We start from the raw sequence: 7,915 nt of genomic DNA, 5'->3' as shown, positions 1-7,915 counted from the left end.
CCGCCGCCCCGCCGCCCCGCCGGGGGTCAAGATACACCGTTTTTTGTTAGCTGGGGAACTGGAGGTGGGATAGGAGGAAGGATGCTCCTGGGAGGCAAGGTGGCTGCCCAAAGCGATGGGAGGATGCAGTTCTGGAATCCGGCCTCCGCGCTGCCCCCATAGCGTTGAGAGGACTGCAGGCTCCACAGGCTTCAGCTACCTCTTTATCGAAGAAGGAGGCTTCTTCTCAGCGCCCGCCTCCGCCCCGTCCTGTGCGGCTGTTTCCCTCCCACCTTCCAGACGGCCCCTCCTCTGTCTCCCTCACTGGTGCACCCTATCCTCGCCCCCTCAATATGGATGCTCCTCGCAGGACGGCGGTCCTGTCCTCATTCTCCACCCCACTCCCACGGAGCATGCAGCCTTCTCCCAGCATACCAACAACTCCGGGTGTCCCCTGCCGCCCATCCCTCTCCCTGGAGCTCCAGGTGTCCAGACTGCCTCTTGGACATCTCCTCTGGGAACAACCCGTAGGTCCCTCATATTCAAATACTGAACATCCAATACACCTTTTTTCCCTATTAAAGACATCAACAAACTTCTTAGTTTTTTTGTTTTTTGGGTTTTTGTTTTGTTTTGTTTTTGAGATGGATTCTCACTCTGTCACCCAGGCCGGAGTGCAGTGGCATGATGTGGGCTCACTGCAACCTCTGCCTTCCGGGTTCAAGCAATTCTCCTGCCTCAGCCTCCTAAGTAGCTGGGACTACAGGCACCCGCACCACACCCGGCTAATTTTTGTATTTTTAGTAGAGACGGGGTTTCACCATATTGGCCAGGCTGGTCTTGAACTCCTGACCTCGTGATCTGCCTGCCTCGGCCTCCCAAAGGCATTAGCAAACTTCTAATCTCCGAGCTGGACACTTCAAAGTCACCTTGCCCCATTCCTCTCCTACACTTCCTGTATCGTCTGTCCCAAAGGACAGCAGATTGTCTCACATCCGTCCACTACCTCTATCCCCATCCCCTGCTTCCTTCCCCCTCTCCTGGTCATGCTCCAGCCCCTATCCCAGGTCAACCTCTCTACTCCACCTCCGCCTTGCACCTAGGAGCAGCTAATTTTTGTATTTTTTTTAGTAGAGACAGGGTTTCACCATGTTGGCCAGGCTGGCCTCAAGACATCTATCTGGTAATGGAATTCCCTCTCAAAACCTTTGCAGGGCTCCCCAGTGCCCTCCTGATCAAGGCCAAGCTCCTCAGCCTGGCATTTGAGGTCTCTTGTGATCCAGCCCTGACTGACTTCACCACCCTCTGCTCCAGGTGGGGCCAGGTCTGGTCCCTAAGCACACACTGGTTTCTCCTCGACTTTGTACAGTGTTTCTCGTCCCAGGCAGACTTCCCCCCCCCTCTTCCTTTTCTCTGTCCATCCCAAATCCTGGCCCACCATTGCTCGGCCAGTCAGCACACACGCTGCCTCCCATCCACAAGGACAGGTAGGCAGGAGGGGGCACTGGGTTCTGGGCTAGAGACCCTTGGTGGCCTTTCCCTTCCCTAATGTCTTGCCACCGGCTGTCTCACCACCGGCTGTCACCCCCCAACCCCCGCTCAGGCTCATCTCATTTCTTCTACGGGATCCTGTTTCCTCAAAAGACAAGCCAAAGTCCTATTTACCTCGGCCCTAGTCCACAGCCTTTGGGCAGCCTCCAACAGGCCCAAGCAGGAAATGTTGGCGGAGGAAAGTCAGAAAGGAGGCTGATGGAAATGGGGTGGTGCACAACAGAGCTCAGCTCAAGGGCATGGAGGGGCATGTGTGTCTTGCAGACAAGAGACCACAGGTGTGTGGGGATGCAGGCAGTGACGCTTACTGCTCTGTGAGCACCCCCCAACCCCAGGGCAGGCTGAGGCTACCCAGTGTGAGACAACCCTCAGCTCTCCAGGGAAAGGCTGGTAATTGGTGGAACATGGCTTTCATGAAGGGTTGGTCTGAACACCCTTGGGTGACTCCCTGTGGCTAGGGGACAGAATAAGCCCACATCTGGGTCTTTGCAATGGGAGCCCAGGCATGGGGAAGGGGTGGAGTGGGGAGCTCAGGGAGCCATCCCACAGCTTCTCCCTACTCCTCCTCTGCCAGGAAGCTCCCCTCTGTGGCTCTGATGACAATGGCTGAAGGAGCACCATGTCCTTGGGAAGGGCCTGGCATGGGTCTCTGCATTCTCATACTAAGCATGGCCCCCACCACACAAGTGACAAAGCTTCTGCTGATAAAGGAATGAAAGGCCACCACAGCCTCTACAGTAGTTCTAAAGTGGAGCAGCTTCTTCAACACCTCAGGAAGGTGACTTTGGGATTCAGGTTGGGGCATGAAGGATCCACTGCAGGTTCCAGGATATCTGTCAGAGCTGTCCAGTGAGGAAGGGGTGACCCCAGGTGAGAGCAGTGACCTCCCCATGGCTGCTAGGCAGGGGGCTGGGGGTCTGGAACAGATGGCGAGTTCAGGGAAGGGAGAGGCCGCCTGAGGCTGCCCAGCCCCAGCTGAGTCCAGGGCCCTCTCCTGCCTCCCTTGTCCTGCGGGTGGAGGTGGCTGCACTGGTCTAGGAGGGATGGCAGAGAAAAGGGAGAGGGAAGTCAGATGGAACGGGGCTGGGCCAGACACTTGAAAGTGCCTTCAGCCTCAGGTTGAGATCATCTCCAGGGTTATAAATCAGGGAGCATGAGATGCTACAGCCAGTGAATCTAATCCCTCATTGTGCAGATGGGAAAACTGAGGTCAGAGGGGTGCCCAGGCAACCTAGTGAGTGAAGGGCAAGGCCGAGCCTAGGACCGAAGACGGTGGCCGTTGCCCCACTGGACTACTTCCGCCTCTTCACACTCTTCCACCTCTCCTTCCTCCTCCAGTTGGGACAGCAGCCCACAAAAGAAGGCTGTGCGTATAGCTTGTGACTCTGGGGAGGGCCCCCAGGAATGTGGAATTTCAGCGGAGATGGGTCAGGGCAGAAGTGGCCCCTGTGGCTTCATATTCTAGGGAAGGCTCTGCTCTTCTTGGGGTCTCAGCACCAGCCCCCTCACCACCACCACCCTCCAATCCAGCACACTAGGATCTTCCTTCCCAGGAGGCCCTGAACCTCCCACTCAGCCCTGAACCACCTCTTCCCCCATAACTCCCCGCACCTGAGGGGGGATGGAGGGGGTGTGACTCTGTGGGATGAAGGCAGCTGCTATATTTGAATTATTACATAAGCCAGGAGGGAGGCAGTTGCAACGTGACTCCATGAAGGTCGGGAGACAAGTTGAGGCTGGGCCCAGGAGGCAGGGGTCTCCTGCCCTCTGTCCCTAGACTCCAGCCTGACCTGGGGATTCCAAGTTGGTCTGCACTGCTGCACTGCAAGAAAGGTCTTCCCTAGGTCTAACCACACTAGGAAGGCTCTGTTCTCTATCTTCTTAGAAAAATATAACCTGGTTTCTAGAAATCCTAAGGCCAGACCCAGGCTATGCCCCAGATCCTGCCCCTACACCCTTTCCAGTAATAAAAATGGGATTAAAAGCTTTGCCATTCTTTTAAAAGAGCGTCTGATGGAGACAGCAATACACACTAGCCTTGGCTCGCCTGCCCCATCTGAGAGGGAACTGTGTTCCTGTCCTAGCTACTCCACTTACCAGTCATCCTCCTCCTGGGTCTTAGAATAAAATGGGATGACACATGCAAAGCCTTGGCACAGCAGGTGGTGGGCGCCCCATGATGGTTTCTCGGCACTATCACTTGCATCTTCAATCCCACTGCCAACTCTAAGGGCTGGCTGGAGATGGTGGTGGGAACTGAGATTGGACTGACCCCTCTGCCCCCAGTACCCTCCTTCTGGGTGGAAGGTAGGAGACCAGAGGAGAAAACGAGTCTGAGAGTCAGGAGCTTGGCCAGACTTGCTGTGTGACCTGGGACAAGCCCCTGCCCTCTCTGGCGCCCAGCTCTGGAGCTAGTGTTTGAGAGAGGATTTCCCAAACGGGATCAGTGACTTGTGGCAGTGGAAGCTGCAGTGGCAAGCAAAGTTGGCTGGGCGGGTGGAGGTGGGCTGTCCTGGGAATGGTGAGCTGGAGGCAGCCGTGGTGGGCACCAGCACAAGGCCCACTTCCTCGGCACCTCCTCCTCTTGACCCCACCCCCCAGGAGGAGGAAGCTGTGCCCACCCGAACTGTGTTGCCATGACACTGGTCTCCATGGTGCCAGGCACACAGCCCTCCCCTAACCCAACAGGAGGGACTGAAGGTGACAGGAGCTGAGGAGATTCAGGACCTGAGGTCCCTTTCACTTGTCCCTATGCCTCCATCGGCCCTATGAGGTCCCCATCCTGAGCCTCTCAGGAGAGCTGGGAGGAGCAGTTTCTACTTCAGAGTTGAAAGAGTAACAAAGAGGCCTCAGAATGACTTGTGTGGAGGGCAGATACACAGGAACGCAGGGAGGTGGCAGGGTGATGGGGAGGCAGGGAGAGCTGGGGAGGCAGACGGGCAGGGGGAGGAGGGCATGCCACAGTCAAAAGGGAGGAGGGCGTCCCAGGCTGACAAGTGGTGGGAGGCACCGTCCAGCCCATCTCTTTGGTCTCAGCGTTTGGAAGTGGGTAGTGGTGGGAGGACAGGGTGGAGGAGGAGGAGCAGGAGGGAGAGAGAGCAATTTTCCTAGAGAGCTCTGTGTGGGTGGGTGTTCATCCACGTGCCGTGTGTGTGTGTGTGTTCATCCACGTGCCGTGTGTGTGTGTGTGTGTGTGTGTTCATCCACGTGCCGAGTGTGTGTGTGTGCGCAGCATGCACTCACAGATCTGGAGAAGCAGGCTGAGGTGTGCAGACACGTGTGTGCAGGCCTGTGTGTGTGTGTGGCATGTGTGCGCCTGTGCCACTGTGTCTCCAGGGTGATAAATACAGCAGTAGGAGCTGTAACCAGGGCAGAGAAAGTATGGAAATTTCCATAGGCTGGAAGTGGTATGGGAGAAGGGACATGCTATGGCTGGGCCAACCCTGGCTGACCAGGGAAATCCCTGACTAGGTGTGGTGACCTGGGCACATACACATACCTTAAGTAGGCACAGAGGGATGGAAGAGCAACCCAGAAGAGCTTCCTGAAGGAGGTGTCATACTGGAGGAAGGGCTGGGAGGTTCAGGCCACTGCACTTATGTGAGAGACGGTCCCCAGAGCAGGGTCAGGGTCACTTAGGTCACAGAGCTGGCTAAGAGAATAGGAACCGTTCCTTGTTCTGATGGGGGATGATTCCAAGGAACCCACTGGACTGGGATGTGGTCATATCTCATATCTCAGAGGCAGGGGTATGGGGGACAGGCCCTAGGGTGCTATGGGGCACTGTGCCCCAGCCACAGCAGGCCGCTCACTGCAGGGTCACATCCCCTTGTCTTGTGCTCAGACCACTTCCTCTCCTCCACCTGCGGAGAACTGCCTCTCCTTCCAGACTCACCTCCTCCAGTCTTTCCTGATAATATCCCCCACCAGGAGGTCTCCACCTTCCTCCACACCACTCACTCATCTGCTCCCCCTTGGTGTTCAGTAAAGCTCTGCATGCAGTCGGTGTTCAACAAGTGCTTGTTGAGTGCAAATATATTGGGACTAGAATATGCCATGATATCTTCTCAGACATTTGGGAAGAAGGGGATTAGCAAGGGGTAGTGCTAGACATTTCACACTTACTAGTTCATTTAATTCCCCAAACCACTAGGGGGTAGCTACTATCAATACCCGCAAAGTACAGATGACAACATTGAGGATCAGAGACCGAAGTAATTCAGGCAAAGTCACACAGCTTGTGAACAGGAGCACTGGCACCCACATGCGTGCTTTCTAAGACAGCGGGCCATGGGCAGGCGGCTTGGAGGCCACCAGAGCACGGGCCAGGAAAGAAGTCCCAGCTCCCGCCCTTCCCCGCCCCACTGATTTCCTTCTCCAGAGGCCCCAGGACTCCTCAGAACTCTGCAGGGTAGGAAGGTTGTGCTGGAAGGAGGCAGGAGAAAGGCAGACATCCCACCCCACCTCCTTGCCCCTCTCCCCTCTGCCCTTGGCCTCCCCTCCACCTGCAATGCCCTCACCATCCAGGCTCTGAAGTGCCTTGGTCTTCTCTCGCCAGGCACCCCGTATTCCCCGGGGGCTAGGCCTGGATTCGGGTTGGTCCTTGAAGCCCTGTCCTCCTCCCCCAGTATTTCAGTATTTTAACCTCTACTCCAACCATATCTGGCAAGGCCTCAGGTCTTCGAGGCTGGCTCAGGAGCACCTCCTTGTCCAGGAAACCCCTCCCTTTCCAAGAGCTACTCCTGGCCCCACTGCAGGTCCAGGTCTGGGGTCTTCAACTCATCCCTAGCAACCCGACCTCAAATAATATGTGAATGAGCAAACCATCCAGGTTCCCAACAGGCCCCATTTTTAGGAATCCTTGTGGCAAGGACCAGCAGAGCCTCCTGCCCCTAACCCCATCCAGCACTATTGTCACCGGCATATTTCATTCTGGTTGAGGCCCTGAGACTCCTGTTGGGATGTCACCCCTACCCCCTACCAGAGGGAAAGCACTTTAAGCCATCACTAACTCCTGGCAGTTCAGACCCCCTGCCTCAGGCCATTTGTAAGAGGAGAAAAGGGTTGGAATCAGGTGGGGAGTCAAAGAGGCAGACCCCACCAAAGTAGGGCAGTGGGAATGGACCTCAGGCCTGCTTCACGAGCATGGTGTGACCTTGGGAAAGCTGCCTCCCTTCTCTGGGCCTAGCTCGCCCTTGCCAAGAGCAGACAGTGCAGGAGGCACAGGGGCCGATTCATAGCAGGTACTTGGTAGAAGGCTGTTCCCTCCTCTTCCTGGTTCCCAGAGCCCAGGACTCCAAAGCACATTCCTGTATGGTGCTGCCTTTCAGAATGTCACCAGCCTGAGGGTCTAAAACAGAACTGGGTCCCGCTTCACACCCCAGCAGAGAAAGGCCTGTTCCAGGAGCACCATCAGGGCATCCTCCAGACCCTGCGTTGATTCCAGCAATGATGAGTGGTCCATGGCTGCCACCTTGTGGCCCAGCACAGGACTGCAGCCAGCGCCCTGAGCTGGGGCAGTGGCCGTAGCAGAGCAGGGGGTGCCTCCAGTCTCACCCACTCGGGTGGGCCTCAGGGCCGGCTGGGCAGTGCAAGGTCGGATCCAGGAGCAGATTCTGGCCCCCGAGCACTTGGATAAGGGGGTCCACTAGCCCTATCCTGGCTGGAGGCAGAAGGGTCAGACATCGACCTGTGGATCTGGCCAGAGCGACCTGTGGATCTGGCCAGAGCGACCTGTGGATCTGGCCAGAGCGACCTGTGGATCTGGGAGACTCAAGGGGCTTGGCCCCAGCCTGTGAAACAGGTCAGCAGGACTCAGGGAACCAGTTCCAGTCTCCTGCCATATACCTCCAATTCCTGAGACAGCGAGAGGGAACCTGAAGTCCAGCTCCCCAAGTCTTCCACTGGACCCCGGGCTCCCCAGAGCTGGATGTCTGAGTCGGAGGTCACGTGGCCCATCCCCACCCACTCTTCCCAGCCCCACTGGCTGAGGCTAAGGACGGGAAGTCAGCCTGTTCGCCTGCTGAGCCCCCGAAGAGTGGGTGGTAATGAGGCTCTAGGGAGAGGCGGGAATGTGGTGTCTGGCACCTCCCCAGGGAGTCCCAAACCCATCTCTGAGCAGTTCATTATCTCCCCTGCAGGCCAGGGCCTAGTCTTGGAGGAGATGGCCAGGCAGTGCCCAGCGAGGGCAGCCCCATAGTGCATGACAGGCCCCACCTCTGGAGGGGTAGGCACTGGGGCCACAGGTGACCCGAAGGTGCTTCTTCCTAATTTGCTCAGGCTCCTGTGGCTCTGACCTTGCGTCTCCAGCAGGGGGCTGCTGCAAGGGTACCAGGCCTGAGTCACTGACATACTACACCCAGGCCCCAGCTGGGACTGCAGCAGG

This window comes from Mandrillus leucophaeus, unplaced genomic scaffold (genome assembly GCF_000951045.1).
Source record: "Mandrillus leucophaeus isolate KB7577 unplaced genomic scaffold, Mleu.le_1.0 Scaffold432, whole genome shotgun sequence".
In the NCBI taxonomy this organism is placed as follows: Eukaryota; Metazoa; Chordata; class Mammalia; order Primates; family Cercopithecidae; genus Mandrillus; species Mandrillus leucophaeus.
The sequence above is the reverse complement of the archived record's forward strand: the minus strand, read 5'-3'. Positions refer to the sequence as shown.